This window comes from Microcebus murinus, chromosome 8 (genome assembly GCF_040939455.1).
Source record: "Microcebus murinus isolate Inina chromosome 8, M.murinus_Inina_mat1.0, whole genome shotgun sequence".
In the NCBI taxonomy this organism is placed as follows: Eukaryota; Metazoa; Chordata; class Mammalia; order Primates; family Cheirogaleidae; genus Microcebus; species Microcebus murinus.
The window spans coordinates 100,883,106-100,901,982 of NC_134111.1; the positions used below are offsets into that span (position 1 = coordinate 100,883,106).

The 18,877-nt window shown below is 51.3% G+C and overlaps 1 protein-coding gene across 1 annotated transcript in view; it reads right to left on the reverse strand.

Annotated features, from left to right (window-relative positions):
* Positions 1–18,541, reverse strand: part of NGEF (neuronal guanine nucleotide exchange factor) — a 101,949-nt gene extending 83,408 nt beyond the window's left edge. The window contains exon 1 of the mRNA XM_012791604.3: positions 18,350–18,541. The gene's annotated coding sequence lies outside the window, so the exon portion shown is untranslated. The remainder of the gene's footprint in view (positions 1–18,349) is intronic.
* Between the last annotated feature and the right edge of the window lie 336 nt (positions 18,542–18,877).

Below are 18,877 nucleotides of genomic sequence, written 5' to 3' on the forward strand. Positions count from 1 at the left end.
ATGGATCTGCTTGTGCACATAGGGAGTGGCCCGGGTACAGGTGACTCACTCTAGCATCACCTAGGAGCTAGTGACTCACGGCAGCATTATTCAAGAGCAATCGATTGGAAACAACCAGAATGTCTCTAATCAGAAACCCGTCACACAAATTAGAAAATTCTAAACATTTTCTAGAAGATATATATACAGTGCTGATTAAGAAAGTATCCTAGAATATATATATATATATATTATATATATATATATATATATATTTTAAAGCAAGGGCAGAAGAGTATGCATTATATGTTTCTATAAGTGTAAAGAGGGAATTGTATTCAAATTTATTTGGATGTGCCTAAAACATTCTGGAAGTGGTTATGAGAAATTAGTGCCAATGGTTGTGTGTGTGTGTGTAAATATATATATGTATGTACATAAAATTAGATGTGGGAGTTTGGGAAGATGGGGAATAGGGTCGGGAGGAAGGAGACCTTAAAGTATGTACTTTTAAATATTTAAAAATTTTTAAAAGCTATGTCAATGTATTAATCTATTCAAAAATTAAATAAATAAATCTTTTGGGAAAAAAACAAATAACACAAACTCTTCAATACAGAAATGAATCAGCTATAAAACCGAAAGAGACAGGGAAGTTATGTAATTTGGCCAAGAAGCCTCCAAGAGCCCTGCTATGTGGCAGGGAACGAGTTTGGACAGAGGGAAATCGTAGCCACAATGGGGAAACGTACAGCTGTGTTATGTGTACTCCTGCAAAAATTGAGATTTCCCAGTAGATCAGAATAAGAATGAATGGTTAAATGAGAGGTTTAATTCCTTTATCAAAATGTTCTCAGAGTGATTTATATAAAATTGAGGCAATTTCATAATCATTAGAAAGTCTTAATACAATATAGCACATCAGTAGGTCACTTGACAAAATTAAATACCAATTCCCAGCAGAAACCTTTAAAAATGAGACTAGAAGGAGAATTCACCGTGATAAAGAGTACTGTGTACCTCTCAAATGTGATGATGACAAAAGTCAGAGATGTTCCCATCAAGAGCAGGGTTCCTGCCCTCATTATTATTAACATGTTTCCAGAGGTTTTGTTCAACATAATGAGACATAAAACAAATAAGCCATCAGAAAGAAAGATGAAATTTTCTTCTCTCAAAATAATTTGCAGGTGATATGATTTGTATGCCTAGAAAACCTGAAAGCTATCAGAATTATTAATAAAAAGCTGAAGCTATTGGAATTATTAATACAAAGAATTCAGCCCAGGTCCAAAATAAGACAGATTCACTACATGTCAATAGAAATGAATTAGAAAGTAGAGAGATTTTAATTACAGTAGTAATAAAGCCAGAAACCAAGGATAACTGTATCAATAAACATGAATAAGAGCAACCCACGTAAAGGAAAACCTTGGGAGAGGGAAGGAGGGTTGCATATTTAGGGAAATGTGGGTTTTTCTTGGATAGGAAAATGCAATATTAAAAATATGTCAGTTCTTACCAAGTTAATATATAGTTTTAGTGTCATTCCAATTAAAAAAACTAATCAGAATATTTTGACAAAATGATTATGAAGTTCATCTGCGGTATAGACAGACAAGAATAGCTCAAACATTTTGAGAAATATAGGTAATAAAGAAAGCCTACTTCTCCCAAATATCATAAAATGTTACAGTAATAAAAGGAATATGGTATTGATACAAGGTAGTCAATTAGTGAAACAGAATGAACAGCCTAGAAATAAATTCTTATTTATAAAAATGTTATTTTATAGAAGAGGCATCACAATTATAAAAACTAGAAGGGTTACAAAGCCAGACAAAAATGTCACAAGAAAAGAAAACTATAGACCAATATCTCTTATTAATATGGAAGAAAAGGTCCTTGACAACATACCGGTAAACTGAACCCATAAAATAAGGATTACACAACCATGACCAAGTAGAATTTATCCTGGGCACATAAGGTTGGTTTAACATGCAAAAATCAATTAATGTAGCATATCATATGAATGGAACAAGGGAGAAAAACACATGATCATCTTATCAGACATTTGGCATCAAATAGCATTTGATAAAATTCAACAGCCCATCGCTTCTCGGCCTTTTGGCTAAGATCAAGTGTAAAATTCAACAGCCCTTCAGGATAAAAATGTTCAGCAAACCAGGTAGAGAAGAAAATTTCCTCAAACCTGAAAAAGGGCATGTGCAAAAACCCCACAGCAATCACCATATTTAATTGTGAAACACTGGATGCTTCCTTCTTTAGATCAGGAAGAAGATAAGGATGTCCGCTCTCACCACTACTATTCAGAATTGTAATGGATGTTCTAGCCACAGCAATTAGTCAAGGAAAAAAAGTCATTCAGATTAGAAAGGAAGAAGTACAACTATATCTATTTGCAGATAGCATGATCTTATGTATAGAAAATCCTAAGAAATAAGGAATCCAGTAAAAGAAAAAATTATTAGAACTATGAATCATAAATAAGTTCATCAAGGTTGCAAGCTGTAAGATCAGCATACACAAATCAATTTTATTTCTATATAGTAGGAAGGAAAACAATCATATATGGAATTTTAAAAATTTAATTTATAATGTCATCAAAAAGAATAAAATGCTTAGGAATAAATTTAACCAAAGAAGTATAAAGCTTAGATTCCGAAAACTATAAAATGTTATTGAAGGAAATTAAAGAAGACTTAAATAAATAGAAAGATATCCCATCTTCACAGATCAGAAGAATTAATATTGTTAAGATGGCAATACCCCTCAAATTGATCTATATATTCAACACGGCCCAATTAAAACTCCCAGGTGGCTTATTTGCAGAAATTGATAAGCCGATTATAAAATTCATCTGGAAATTCAAGGGGCTCACGCCAGAGGAGAACAAAGTTGGAATCACACTTCCTGATTTCAAAACCTACTATAAAGCAACAGTAATTAAGACAGTATGGTACTGGCACAAGGATGGCACAAGGATAGACATATGGGTTAATGGAATAGGATTGAAAAAACATAAATAAACTCATACATCTATGGCCAAGTGAGTTTTGACAAAAGTGGTAAGCCTATTCAATGGGAAATGAATAGTCTTTAACAAACAATCCTCAGACTACTTATTATCCACTTGCTAATGACTGAATTTGGATCCCTACCTCACATCATATTCAAAAATTAATTCAAAATAGATCACAGACCTTATTATAAGAGCTAAAACTACAAACCCCTTAAAAACAAATATAGGCATAAACCTTCTTGATGTTGTATTAGGCAATGGTTTCCTAGCTATGACACCAAAAGCACAATGAACAAAAGAAAATAAATTGGACATCATAAAATAAAACAAAAAACAAAAAGAAAAAAAAATTAAAACATTTTGTGCTCCAAAGAACATCATCAAGAAAATTCTCATAGGAGAAAAACTTTGCAAATCATACATCTGACAAAGGCTCTTGTGGGTCTTATAGCTAGACTATATAATGAACTTGTACAACATAATAATAATAAATGACCCAATTAAAATATGGGCATGGGATCTGAATCGACATTTCTCCGAAGATATACAAATGGCCAATAAGCACCTGAAAACTTGCTCAATGTCACTAGCCATCAGAGAAATGCAAATCCAAACCACAGTGATATACCACTTCACACCCATTAGGGTGGCTGTCAAAAAAATACAGATAATAGCAAGTGTTGGTGAAGATGTGGAGAAATTGGAGCCCTTATACACTACCGTTGGGAATGAGAAATTGTGCAGGCACTTTGGAATATCATCTGGTAGTTCCTCAAAAGGTTAAACACAGTCATCCTATGACCCAGCAACTCCATTCCTAAGTACATTTCCAAAAGAAATGGAAACATACATCCACACAAAAAGTTGTATACAAATGTTCACAGCAGCATGAATCATAATTGGCAAAAAGTAGAAATACTCCAGATGTCTATCAACTGATGGATGGATAAATAAAATGTGGTATATCTATACAATGGAATATTATTAAGCTATAAAAAGAAATTGAGAGGCCGGGCGCGGTGGCTCATGCCTGTAATCCTAGCACTCTGGGAGGCCGAGGCGGGCGGATTGCTCAAGGTCAGGAGTTCGAAACCAGCCTGAGCAAGAGCGAGACCCCGTCTCTACTATAAATAGAAACAAATTAATTGGCCAACTAATATATATACAAAAAATTAGCCGGGCATGGTGGCACATGCCTGTAGTCCCAGCTACTTGGGAGGCTGAGGCAGGAGGATTGCTTGAGCCAGGAGTTTGAGGTTGCTGTGAGCTAGGCTGATGCCACGGCACTCACTCTAGCCTGGGCAACAAAGCGAGACTCTGTCTCAAAAAAAAAAAAAAAAAAAAAAAAAAGAAATTGAGCATTGATACATACCACAACGTGAATGAACCTTGAAAACATTTGCCAAATGAAAGGAGCCAATCACAAAAGGCCACACATTATATGAGTGCATTTCTATAAAGCATCCAGAACCAGAGAATCCACAGAGACAGAAAGTAGATTGGTGGCGGGGTGCGGTGGCTCACGCCTATAATCCTAGCACTCTGGGAGGCCAACGCAGGAGGATTGCTTGAGCTCAGGAGTTTGAGGCTGCAGTGAACTATGATTATGCCACTGCACTCTAGCTGGGGCAACAGAGCAAGACTCTGCCTCAAAAAAAAAAAAAAAAATGCAGATTAGTGGTTGCCCAGGGCTGGGTGTCTTGCGGGAAAAGAGGAGTGAATGGCTGCTAATGGGTATGGGATTTATTTTGGTGAGATGAGAAAATATTCTAAAATTGATTGCACATTGGTACCAACTAAGCTTTTGTAAAAAAGAGAGAGAGAGAGAGAGAGAGAGAAAAGAAAGTAATAAAAATATTTAAAAGAAAAAGAAATTTTTAAAAAAGAAAAATAAATAAATAGAATTGATTGCACAACTGTGAGTATACTAAAAATGGTTGAATTGGATGCTCTCAATGGGTGAATTGTGTAAAATGTGAATTATATTTCAATAAAGTTATTTTTTAAAAAATGGAAGGGTGTCAATAAAAGTTTGGAACATTGGTTAACAGTTGGGGGAATGTATCAGTTTAAGTCCTCATAATAAATTAACCAAACAAACTCCAGAGGAATTAAAGCATTAAGTGTTTTCTTCAAACCATAGAACGTTTTGGGAAAGCCGTGTGGTGGCGCGAGGGGGAAGGGGCCAGCCAAACACAGCTTGTCATCCCTGTCCCTCGCCCCGCTGGTTGAATGAGCTGAGCATGTGGCTTCCCACCCGGCCTCCTATTCCAACGCTGTCATGCAGTGAAGACAAACTTTATCTCAGCCCTGAGGCTGATATGAGGACCCACCACGCTGGCTTCCTAGATATGACACCAGTGTGTGGTAGCTGGTTTCTTTATGCATTTTTATGCAAATTAATGCAATGAGATACTATTTCCATCTACAAATACAACAATATTTATATTTATATCTCACTCATCCAACACAGCATGAATAGAAAAGAGGACAAAAGAAAGACTACTAACAGGGTGGGGGCCGGCAGGGGACAGTGGCTCACGCCTGTAAGCCCAGCTCTCTGGGAGGCTGAGGTGGGAGGATCGCTCAAGGTCAGGAGTTGGAAACCAGCCTGAGCAAGAGGGAGACCTTGTCTCTATTAAAAATAAAAAGAAATTAATTGGTAAAAATACATAGAAAAAATTAGCCGGGCATGGTGGCGCATGCCTGTAGTCCCAGCTACTCGGGAGGCTGAGGCAGGAGGATCACTTGAGCCCAGGAGTTGGAGGTTGCTGTGAGCTGGGCTGACTCCACGGCACTCACTCTAGCTCAGGCGACAGAGTGAGACTCTGTCTCAAAAAAAAAAAAAAAAAAAAGGGTGGGGTCATAAAACTTAACGGGAGATAAGCTTTAAAAAAATCATGTTACAAAGACTCTTGATGTGGATGGCCTCAAATTACTCTAAGCTTCCCAGTAGCCAACATGAAAAGGGAAATGTGTCAGCGACTCAGTCCACTGCATTGAGGGATAAAAACCGACCAATGGCTCAGGAGAAATTGTCATGTTTGTACTAAGGCTGGCAGGGATTCCTAGCAAATGCTCTTAGGAAAGATGCAGCCGCGTGCACTGATTTGCAAGCTTTAACAGCTTGTTAAATACAGTCTTCCCTCGTTATCCACGGGGGAACTGGACAGCCGACATCTGCGGGTGCTCAAGTCCTTTACATAAAATGGTGTAGTAATTGCATATAACCTACGCACATTCTCCCGCATTTTTTAAAGCATCTCTTATTGCACCTAATACAATGTTAAGTGTACGTAAAGAGTTGTTATACTGTATTGTTTAGGGAACAATGGCAAGAAAAAAATGTCTGTACCTGTTCGGCACACATGAAACCATCCATTTTTTCCAGAATATGTTGATCCTGGGTTGGCTGAACCTGTGGACGCGGACCCCGTGGATGTGGAGGGCGGACTGTGTGCGAGTCCTAGGCTCCACGCCGGGATTTCTGCCTGAGCGAGGCCACGTGGGTTTCAGAGCATTCCAGGTGACGCTGAAGCACGTGGCCCGTGGACGCCAGTCCGTGCTCAGCAGGTGGTCTTTCTCCCGACCTCCTCCCCAGTCCTTCAGCACAACCAAGCGAAAGTAATTCTGCAGGGTGACACAGCCCAAGGGCTTCTGCCCGATCCCGTGGAGATTTTAGAGGCGTTTTGCAAGGAGGTATGGACCCTCTCTCTCCTCCGAGGTGGAGTGTTTGGTGAGTGTTTGGTGGGGATTGTCTTGCAGTCGAGCTCACGGTGACACCTGTCCAGGTGGCTCCTCTGTGTTGCCTGTTGACTACGGCTCTGAGTGGACAAGGGGGCTGGGGAGCGTTGATACCCTTAAGAAAAACGGATCCTTCCGGTAGGGCTGAGATTATCCTCATCAAGAACAGCTGAGTAGGGGCCGGGCGCGGTGTCTCACACCTGTAATCCTAGCACTCTGGGAGGCCGAGGCGGGCGGATCACTCGAGGTCAGGAGTTCAAAACCAGCCTGAGCAAGAGTGGGACCCTGTCTCTACTATAAATAGAAAGAAATTAATTGGCCAACTAATATATATAGAAAGAAATTAGCCGGGCATGGTGGTGCATGCCTGTGGTCCCAGCTACTCGGGAGGCTGAGGCAGGAGGATCGCTTGAGCCCAGGAGTTTGAGGTTGCTGTGAGCTAGGCTGACGCCACGGCACTCACTCTAGGCTGGGCCACAAAGTGAGACTCTGTCTCAAAAGAAAAAAAAGAAAAGAAGAACAGCAGAGCAGATTGGAATCTCCTGTCGCCTAAGGGCAGACAGGCGACAGAGCCATAGAACTCCATTCTGCCTCCTGTCAAGGTCCCACACATTTAGCTTGGAAAATTCCTTGGCAGGTGAGGCCAGATTCTCCCTTTGGCCTCCAACCCATCCCCCGACAGCAGAGTGAAACGTGCACAGAATGCCTCGAGGTGTGCAAGGTGACTTCCTGGTGTGCCCTCCAAGATAAGCTCTTTGTGAAACAGCCCTCCAGGTGACCGAATGAGGCAGCTTGCTCTCTGGAAATATTATCTGTAAACCGGGGAAAATGTGGAAGCAGCAGCGTTTACCAAAAATGGCAGCATTAGTTCGAGATGTGTGGGTCAGTAGTTCTCTCTGGTTTTAATTAGCCAGCCCGGCCTGCTGTCTGCTGAGGCCCCTTTCGGGGTGAATTCGTAAAACCTTTTTGGCCCAGGATAAAAGACTGCCCAGATTCTTGCTTTCTGGAGCAGCGGGGCAGACCCCCAGGTCATCCCCATGTGACTTAAACCAATTATGAGGAAACGCAATGAAGGGGTGACACTTCTAGTTTACACTTTCATCTGGTTAAAAGAATTTTTTTTTAATTTAGTAGGGTTCAGAAAGTCCCCATATTAAGTGCACAGGTTGCTGAATGTTTACAAACTGAATGCATTTGTGTGACCAGAACCCAGACTCAGAAGGAGAAAGTTACCACCACTTTAGATGCCCCCTGGAGGTCACAGCTCCCTGTCCCCGAGGTGACTTCTGACTTCTAACAGCACGGCTTGCTTTGCCTGTTTGGGCAGCTTACGCACATGGAATCGTCAGAGTGTTCTCTCTTGCACCTGGCTGCTTTCCTCTGTTCACCCAGGTGGCGTGCGTTGCTCTACAGCAGTGGTTCTCTGTCGGGGGTCTCAGAGCCAGGGGAGCACCACAGATTGCTGGGCCCAGAGTTTGCAATTCTAACACGTCCTTAGACGTTGCTGCTTCGCCGATCACACCTTGAGAATCCTCTCTTCTCTGGAACAGGAGTCTGGCTTTGTCGTGATTGTTGCTTTCCCAAATTGCAAATGGGCAACAGGCTGCCCAGGAGTTGGGGGCTGCGGCCGTGGGGAGACTGGGCTGGCGTTGCAGGGCCGGGGTGGAGGAGCAGGCCAGGGTCCCGAGATGACACCGGCCTCCCCAGCGAAGCTGTCCGTGGGCTGGAGAGAGGATTACAGCCCTCTGCGGTCCTGTTCCTGGCGGGACCTCTGTCACATGGATCCCAGGGCCTCTTGGTTTACCAGCCGGGCACCCATGCCAGGGCCTCGTGGCCCCATCGGGAGTGTGTGCCCTCCTTGGGCTTGTGGTGGAGATTTCTGGAACATGATGCGGTCAGACGCTGGCCAGAAAGCCCCCAGTGTCCTGCTACACGCAGCGCCAATCGACCCCTCCCCCCCACTGTCAGCGACAGGCCTCAGGCCTCAGGCGAGGGGTCACGTTCCCCCTCTTCTCTCCAGAGTGTTGGCATCCTGGGCCTTCGGTGCACAGAGGCAAGGCTCCCCGAACTCTGGCCTCCCCGCTAACCTCCTTGGGGTCCTCCCTCTCCGGGGTGCTCCCTCCGTCCTCCTCCTCTTCTGCACCTTCCTCTCCCGGTGTCTCGCCTGCTCCCGGGGCTTATGACGGGCTGCTCTTTCCGGGTGGCCGTGCCTCCGCCTGGCGTCACCACGGGGCCACGTCTGGGAGATGGTGCCCTCGTGGGACAGGAGGAGGCTGCCGGCCACCTGCAGCTGCCCTCCCTGTGGCTTCCGATGGTTTCTAGGGAGGACGCAGGCCACGGGGACAGGACGGCAGTGACCTGGGTGGTGACCGAGACAAACCCTCCTGGGGAGGAAATGGCTGAGCAGCAGACGCTCCTCCCGCTCTTCCCACGGGGAAGCCTCAGTGGTCTTGCTCCAGGCGCTGGTGTCGCGATTTCCACGGGATGCATTTGATTCTCAAACAAGCCTGGGGCTGGGGCGGGTGGTTAACTTTGGTCCCACGTTAGAGAAGAGGAATCTGAAGCTCAGAGACGCTCAGCAACTTGCCCGAGATAACACAGCTGGTGAGTGGCCGAGGCAGGATTCGAACCCGGGTCTTCCAGGTCCCAGAGGAAAGGGGTGGCCAGAGTGGACGCAGGGGAGAGTGGAGAGACTGGCGGCGTGGCAGAGCATGTGCTCAGGAAGCACCTTGCCAGAGAGCAGTAACCGAGGAAGCCAGCACAGAGGGGACCAAGCTGGAGGTTGGGGGAGACAGCCCTGGCGCTCTCTGGGGACTGAGCCCTCAGGCTGCCAGTGGCTCATGCCAGCGGGGCCACTGTCTGCCCAGCAACCTCTCCCTCCGCACGGGGAGCCCTGGGCAGTTTGGGAGGCAGGGCTCGAGGCAGGTGCAGGTATCCTCCTCAGAGTGGCTGCGGGGAGCCAGTCCCACGATCCTTAGCGAGCGGTGCGTGGGTGGGGTGTTCTCCCGCTTCTTGTGCGGCCCACCAGGTATCAGGCAGTCTTCTCCCCTCCTCTGGAGTCTGCGTCGGGCTGCAGCCAAGGGACCCCCGAAAAGGTGTGCCCTCCCAGCCCGTCCTGGCAGGACTGGGGGAAGGGGGTCCTTGGACACTCCACACGTGCACTCCGCACATCCCTAGTTCACAGTAGGAGGCTCAACGCGGGCCCCGGGTGGGTGGCCCTAGCACAGGGCAGGGCAGGCACAGCCACGCCCCGCGTGTGAGTGGACGGAGCGGAGCCCCCGTTGGAGAGCCCAGCAGAGCAGGCGGAGGCAGCTGCCGAACATCCCCATCTTCCTGAGCTGAGCGCGCCCTGCCTATGGCCTCTGTCCCTTCTCTGTGGGGACGTCCCCAGCTGTGCAGTGAGGGTACAGCGCCAGGGAGACTGTGGTGCCGGTGGCACGCAGGCACTCCGAGGCCGTCCCCCCAGCCTGCTCGCTTCACTCTTTGCAGCTGGGTGATCCAGTGTTTCGCACTGCTTTTACTCTTGGGTGTATAAAGAACCAAAGGTTGTGAAATGTGTATAATGCTCAATATAAAAATCAGGTATAAAGTTTAAAAAAACAAATCAAGGGGTCTATCGGCGCCTTCCCCTCGGCTCTGTCCCCGGGAGGGAAAGCTACACCTGGTCTGGGGCACTGGCTGGTGGAGCCACGAGTCCGGTCCCCTCCGGGCATGTTGGTGACAGCAGCCTTCTCGGCTGGGTGGGGGAGGGGAGGGCCAGCCTACTTTGCTGAAGTGAAGCTCCCTGGGTCACCAACCCTCTTTCAACGTCTCCCGGCCCTCAGACAGGGTGGGCCTGGGCGGGGAGTGAGCCGGGAGGAGGCCTGCTCCTTCTAGGGTGAGCCACCGCCTTGGCCAGCCACCGCCCTGGGCGAGCTTCCCAGCCCTGTGGGCAAGGTCTGCCGCCCCCCGGCCAGAGGGAGGAGGGCCGGGCGGCCGAGCTCCCAGGCGCAGTGGGAAACAGACGCTGCAGGAAAGCGGGGGAATGTCATTTCCACAGCCAAACGGGGGTATTTGCGTGTGGGACACAGGACGCCAACACTGGGGCTTTGTTGAGCTCTAGCAGCGGGATCGTTTGCCCGTCGGGGTGGCTGCGAACTCATTTATTAACCCACATTCATAGGGATTTATTAAAAGGCCTGCTAAAAAGGACAAGACCAGTATTGCTGACTTAGTCTGCTCCGGCTGCCATACATAGACTGGGTGGCTTAGACAACAGAGATTTATGTTCTCAGTTTTGGAGGCTGGAAGCCCGAGGTCAGGGTGCCAACGTGGTCGGGCTCTGCTCCCGGCTTGCAGACGGCCACCTTCCCACCGCGCCCTCGCATGGCCTTTCTCAGTGTGTGCACACGTGGGGAAGGGGAGGTCTCTTCCTCTTCCTCTTGTAACGGCACTAATCCCATCACGGGGCCACCTTCACGACCCCATCTAAATCTAAGTACCCTCCATAGGCCCCACCTCCGAACACCATAACGCTGGGGGTTGGGGCTCCTGCATAAGAATTTTGAGGAGACACAAACACTTAGTCCATAACAATCGGAAGAGGAATGCAGGGGGGTACTTGAGTCCCTGGTTGGGAATGTCTGGGTCCCACCTGATTTCTCAGAACGGCACTGGGGAGCCATCCTGCCCTCCTGTTCGAGAGCCCTTCCTAGGGAGTGTGCTTATCCTCTGCCCTGGACGGGGGCACCCTGTGTGCCACTGCCCCCCACCTCCTGGCCACAGCTGCCCAGGGCAGAGTGGCCCTTTGGCCTAGGAGGAATTGATCCGAGGCTGGGCTGAGCCCATCGGATTCCTTCTTGCAGAGATGAGGGTTGGGATGACCCTGTGCTCAGACCCGGGACTGCTACAGACCCCTCGTTCTGGCCCCAGCAGAGCAGGAAGGAGGCCATGCCCCCAGCATCTCTCATCATCCTCTGGCCTCTTTTTCCTTTCTAGAACCTTCTCTCATCTGTGCAGTGCTGGAAGTGTCCAGACTGCCTTTGCACACTTCTGGCGTGATCCTGAGTCTCCCCACTGGCCTGCAGGGAGGAGGGAGGTGTCTCTGCCTTGAAGAAGGTTTGCCCAGGACGTCAGGTGGACTGAGGTGTGGAGGGTGCCACACGCCTTGACTGGGGGCAGGGAGGGAGGTGGCAGGCAGTGCACAGAAATTCCAGAATTCCTGATTTGGTTTGGGTGAGAGAATTATTCAGGAGGGAGATATTTTTATTAATAAAAAGGCAGAAATGATGGCTAGGACTTTGAGGGGCTGTTGTTTCTTTCAACTGTCTCTCATCTAAAATAGTCATAGGATTTGGATAAAATCTACATTGTCCCCTCTTCTTCCGGCTGCCCCTCTTCTTCCGGCTGCGTGAGATTTGAACCTGTGTTTTCGAGGTGATTTTAGGAGGTAGGTCAACCAAATGTTCACAACATAGTTATGTATTTTATGTGTCTTAGGAAAAAATCCAATTAGCACATCAAACCTGTGTTCTCACAGATATTAATGCTTAGGATGAAAATAAATGAAGTAAGGAATTTAATTTAAAGCCACTCTGCAGAAACTGTTAACAGCACATGGTACACGCACCTGTTAAAAATTGTCAGCGTGGAAAGTAAATGACTGACATTGGGGGCACAGGGGCGTGCAATGGCTTGGGAGAACCAGACTCCGCGGTGCTGACTAAGGGCTGTCCCCTCTGCGGGCTGCGTGGTTCACTTTGAGTGGCAGTGGCAGCAACAGCTGGGGACTTTAAAGAAATGCAGATTCTTGGGCCCAACCTAGATGTCCTGTGCTTCCTGACAAGCCCTCAGGGGATGCTGCTGAGTCACTACTCCTTCTTCTTCTTCCTCTTCCTCTTCCTCCTCCTCCTCCACTTCCTCCTCACTAATATCCTTGAAGGAGGACTGAGCCCCACTGTTCCTGGGCAGGCCCAGAAGCCCCTCCATGCACAGACCACCCCCCCCCGCCCACCCTGACAGGCAAGGAGGGCTCTGTCCATCCACCAGCTCCTCCTCTGTCTAGCAAGTATTCACTGAGACCCACCTGCCCCGAGCCAGGCCCCAGGGGGCAGAAATGCAAAGGGAGGTGGTCAGTGATCAGCCAGAGGTTCACAGTGTGACGCAGGGGTGCCACGCTGAGGCCACCGAGGCCCCACCCCGCCTCCCCTGCCAGAGCCCCGAGTGGGGATCTCTGAGGTCCCAGCCCGGGGGGCAAGCCGGGGAGAATCAGGTGTACTGGATGTCGGATTCCCAGGCCCGGGCTTGGCGCTCCAGCGTGACCACGGCTGTGCTGACTTTGCTGTCTTTCCGGTAGACCCAGGATTAATGCATGCTGGCGTTTTCTGACCTCCTCGCCTGGGTGACGGCAGACATGCCACAGTCGATTCCCGGTCACTGTGCCCGACAGGCCGGCAAGCCCACGCGGCTTCTGCAGCAGTGTCCCCTTGGCTCTGCGCAGCGCCCCCGCTGTGCCTCCTCCCTCCTGCCTCCCAGCCCCAGCCCTGCTGCCCGGCTCCTTCTTCCTCCTGGGGACTCTCGCTTCCCAAGGACCCTCCCTGCTCCCCTTTCCACCCTCCCGTCTGGCAGCCACGGAACAGCCCCCCTCTCTAGAGCCTCCCCCACTCCACCCCTCCCCCCACCCCACCCCGCGCCCCTGCCACCTTCACGGCAGAACTCCCCCAGGCGACTCCAGGCTGCAGGGACGGCCTTCAGCCCTGGAGCCTGCACCGCCCTCCAGGATCCAGAAGCCTCTTCTCCTTCTAGACTAGTGGAGCGTGCTCGTTGGGACCATCAGGGCGGAAAGGTGGAGTAACTGCTGTGAACCCCAGAAAATGCCCAAACCGCGTCCTTGGTGGTGAAGCACATGGTGCATCTGCCTCGGCCTGTCGCTCTTAAGTCTCAGAATGGAGCCCCGCACCTGACCCCTCACCCCTCCTGCTGCTTCTCCTCTTGCCCCTGTGCTGCCCGCCAGGCCGGGCTTTGCCTCGGTTTCCTCCCTGAGTGCTGCCGGGGGCCTCTCCTTAGGGCTGCGTGGACGTGCGGTGGAGGCAGAGGCTTTGTCTCAGCCCCTTCCCCAGAGCTGCAGCCACTGCTCAAACAGCTTCCAGTGAGCACCCGCCGCGCAGGGTGCTGGGGTGTCGGCTCCCACCTGTGAGCGTGTCGGGGGCTGCTCACGGCCTCCCACGACCCCCAGAGCCCGGACCTGACTCCACGGCCCCCGCTGCCACCTGCTCCCAGGACTGGGCTGCTACGCTGGGCCCCTCCATGTGGCTTCTCTCCAGCCTGGTCACCTTCTTCAAGCCTTCACCCTGCACCACCCCAACACACAAACACACACACACACACACACACACACACACACACAGGTGGATGAGTCTCCTCCGGGCTGAGAAACGCCCTGGACTGCCCACCAAGGCAGGAGTGACCACGCAAGGATTGTCTCAGGAGCGGGGCACCCGGCCCTCTGCCCCACTGATGCAGGCTTGGCAGTCTGTGACAGGTGACACCCTTCCCATCTGCAACCCCATTGTCCACTCAGGGGACTGGGCGTGACTTCATCAGGGTCTCTGCACCAGCACGTGTACTCGCCAGCCTGGGGCCGTGGCAGGACACCCTGGCCTGGCCGTCCACCCATGCCACTCTACGTTGGCGATTTCTGTGATATTTCTCCAGCAAACACACAAATCAGCTACAATGATGTTTTCCAAGCACAGCCTACGCTGGCCTGTTTATTTCAGATTGAGCATTTTGACCCCAAGCTAGAAACGCTCCATCCTTCTTCCCCCTGACCTGGAGCCCAGGCGAGCCGACCGCAGGTGACTGTGCGCTCGGCGCAGAACTGGTTCCGAAGAGGCCAGAGTTGCAGGAGTTGCAGGCCACGGCCCTGGCGGCTCAGGCACTGGGGAAATTGTCCCTGTGCCAGATGCCCTTTTTAATCCAGAAACAGAGAACTTTGAAATCATCTTAAAGTTCAAAGCTAACTTCCTAAAAAGGAACTCGGCAGAAAAGAAGGCTCCTCCAACGCGCAAGAACCTCCCAAGGAATGTTTTTATGGCTCAGACGGGAGCAAAACACGCTAGAGCTGTGGCCGCTTTCGTGAGTGGGTTTACGACAGAGAGCATCGTGGAAAAGGGAGCCTGGGCGCAGGGGTTCTAACACTTAAAAGACTTGGGAGTTTTTCGCTCCGTTGGTGGGATTTAGTGGGAATCTCTTTTGGCTCAGGAATGGCGAGTGTATCAGCTAAGGGCAGGAAATTGGGTTTTCCTAATCTGCCTGTTGGGACAGGAGGAAGGTAGGTGGAGGCGACTGGGGGCCGGAAATGAAGAGGGGGAGCTTGGGAGTGGAGCAGGGGGCTTTGCCCTCTAGCTGCTGTGTCGCCTCCCGCCCGGACGGAGCACGCGGCACGTGTTTGCTGACTGGCTGCACGAGGCGCTCTCCAAGGACCCAGCCCTCACGGAGTTCGCTGTCGGGTGGACTGAAACGCGGACACAAGTAGGTTGTGCCGACTTGTTCATGGGATTGAGCAATGCTCCACACGTCAGCCACCTGGGACCGACCCTTGCCACCTGAGGATGGGACCTGGGGATCAAGGTCCTCAGGCCCCGCTGGTCCCCACCCCAGGGGCTCCCAAGCTTCTCTTATCTCTCTAAGGGCACTGTCCAAGTTGCTCGAACTTCTGGAGAGCTTGTGTTTTGCAGGGTTTGTCTCCGGTAGGAAACGTACTCATTAAGTAAGGATGAATTAGCGCCCTCATTTTTAAACGCATCAAAGACCTGGACAGTTGGTGGCTGGAGCTTCTCACTGAGGGGGACACTGACGCTGGTGCCCAGAGCTGCAGCCCCAGTTGAGGGTGACTGAAGCAAAGCCAGCAGGTGCCAGGTATGGGTGTGCCAGGTGAATCCCCCTCGAGGCACGTTGGCTGTCCCGACCCTACCCTGATCTCTGTGGACCTCCGGGGTCCAGGCATCACGGGCTGGGCACCTGCCCTCCCGTCCGGCACACCTGTGCAGGCAGCCTCTCTTAAACATGCCTCCCGCCTCCCTGGTCCCTGCCGCCATTTCTGCTAGCTGCCACCCTGCAAGGCTCCCAGACAGTCCCTTGCTAAAACCCTGTAGTCCCTTTACCCACCTGGAGTGTGCTATCTGTGAACATGTGCTATTTAAAGAACCTGCAGTGTTCCATCAGGATGAGCGTGAAAAATATTACTACCTTATTTTCAAGTTAAAGAGCCTTACTTTATAGCATACAAAGCCATACCCATCAGCTCCTCTCCTCCTTCTGGAAAATAATTAATAAGTGATGCAAGATTGTTTAGTGATGCCCAGTTTAAAGGCCACCTCCTCCGTGCAGGCCTCCCTGATCACTCCTTTGATCTTCTCCACACTCCTCGTTTGAAGAGAGAGGAGAACACAAAAAGAACACATGACTCCCCCACCCCCCCAGAGGTAAGGTAGGTTGAGGTGGAAAGATTGAGAGCCGGGCTCCCAGACAACCCAGGTCCTTAATCAACCACCTGAGCAATTTTCCCCAAAGAAGCCCACTGAGGGACGCTCCAGGCATATGTCCCCTCTCCCGTGCTCAGACCGCAAGTGGTCTCCCAGGGAGCTGACCTCCAGGACGCCGTCAACCAAAGAGAGGTGGGGAAACTCAGCCCAGAGGCAGAGCCGCACCGGGTCTGACCCAAGGCCAAGAGAAAGAATGTCTCCCGGGCCCAGCCCCCTGCCCCGCAGCCTCCTGGAGACTCCCTGGGGCCTCTGCAAAGAGACAACCCCAGGCTCAGAGATGACATTCCCGTCTCAGCGCAGCCACCGGCTCATCAGCCTCGTGACCCGTGACCGTACTGGGGTGCATCCTGCGCTCCCCTCACGGAGGGGGCGTCCTGCCTGGCGTGGGGCACGGCACTGCCTCGCCCTGCCAGCCTGAGGGCCACCACCGTCCGTGTGCGTCCCCCAGCCCCACCCACATGGACAAAGCGCTCAGCAATTATGTGATGCAGGAACAAAGGGACTTTCGCCATTGGGGAGGCGCTAGGGGTAACTTGGGAGTGTCAGAGGTGAGCACTCGGGACACGACGGGCTCACGGAGGTGGGGAAAGGACGCCTGTCCTGGGAGGTGGGACGTCTGACCTGGGGCTAGCAGCTCGCCAGCATCTGGGGACACACAGTGGCTCCTGTGTCCCTCGGTGGAGCCGGCAGGGCTGGGCGGGGAGATCTGGCCGCCTCCGAGCCTCTGGGCGGCCGCGCAAGGCCTGGGCGGGCTCGGCCACTGGTGCGAGCTTATGGCCGCTCTGGCCAAGGTAAGAGTCTCCAACAGGCACAGTTCTTAGCGCGATTGTCTTGCCCATCCCTGCCGCCAGGGCCCAAAGCTGCGACCACCGTCACTCACGCTGTCATTGGCATCACCCACCGGCTTCCCTGTGGGATGCCGCTCCCCGGGAGGGGTTCCCATGACAACAGGGGCTCCAGGAAGGGGTAGGGGTGGAGAGTGGGGTTGAGGGAGGTGGTCTGTGGTCTACCTTCACGGACCGGGACGCTTAAGACACTTGAGGAGATACTGGCTCCCACCTTCCCAGGGCTGAGCAGTGCCCAGGGCAGCCGAGGTGTGGGCAGGAGGAAAAGGCGGGGAAAGTGTAAGTAGAAAAATAGAAGGGGAAGGGAGGACAAGGACACACGGCAAGGGACACAGGAGGGTCTGACTGCATTAAGATAAGCATTTTTCCAAAAGGCAGAAGTATGTTGGTGATCGGCAGGGCACGGCAGAGCTGTCAAAAGTACAAGTTCCAGCTCACACAGACGGCGACTGTGAACATCCCATATTTTAAATCGAGTTAGAAAATAAGAACCCACTGCCTCCACATCCAAGAAAACTGCGTCCCTCAGCAGTTCAGACCCACCATTTTTGGCTTCATGCCACCAGGTGCACAAATCCAGAAGGTTCTAAAGGGGGTGGTCTTTTATCCCTCTGAGGGGGCCCTTGAGCAGGAGGGGACAATGGGAATGGCAGAGGGGCTACATTGCGGTGGGCTGTCACTTCCCGGCTGTGACCGTCTCCCAAGTGTACTTTCTGACCCTGAGATTTGAGATATGGGCACTTGGGAGTCTCAGCACTTCACAGTTTACTTACACGCTTATTAGCAAGGCGTGTAAATGTCAGGTGTATGCCCTGTGCAGTCACAGGGCCCTGTTCCTAGAAGTTCCCCTCGCCTGGTTTAATGCTATGCTGCTGCCGTTTTGAAATTCTTAGTTTTCAACAAGTGGCCCTGAATTCTCATATTGTTGGGGGCCCTGCCAATTACGAAGTCACTCCTGTTTATTATCGCGCTACCCCCACAGCCGTGACCAGAGAGGAGCTGGGAGGACCGCTTACCCCAATTCGCAGGTGGGGAAACTGAGTCCCAGGAGGGAGAGTGGAGAAGCCCAGACCAGACAGGACGTCCCGAGTGGAATCCAGGGCTGCTTTTTGTCTCGGACGGGTGGTGGTGTCCTCTCCTACCTGTCCTACCAGGAACTTCTATCCTCGGTTTCATTCCATTCCATTAAAAGCAATACGAAACCGTTTGCTCACCTGCTGGCGAGGTGCTCCCAGGGGCTGGGCCTCCCAGGCGGCTCTTCCTTTCTGTCCACTGTCCTGTCTGGCACCTCAGAGCAGGCCGGTGTGCCCCCGGCTAAGTCCACAGTCCCCTGTGCTGTCCCAGGGAGCCCACAGCCTCTGCTTTGTCCTCTCCTGGGAGAGCCTCCCCGGGAAGCATTCCTGACCTTCAGACCCACCTGACCCCCAGCTGGCCCTGCGCCTGTGACAATCACTTCCTGGCTGGGCGTTTACCTTCCTGCGCCCTGTGGGCCGGGACAGGGCGGCAGCCGCACATCTGGCCCAGGATCAGAGCAGGAGGGAGGTGCTACCTGAGGGCAAGGCTGGGAAGGGCTGGAACGGCCCCTGGTGCAAGGTGACACTGATTGCACAACGAGACGGGCCCTCGGCACACCGGCCCCCGCCCCGGCATCGGCCGGCCCCGCTCCGGTCTGAGGTTTGAGAAAGGCTTCGGGATCCTCTGGGGTTCGAGTCACTTCTTGCACGTGGCTGGCTGGCCTCAGC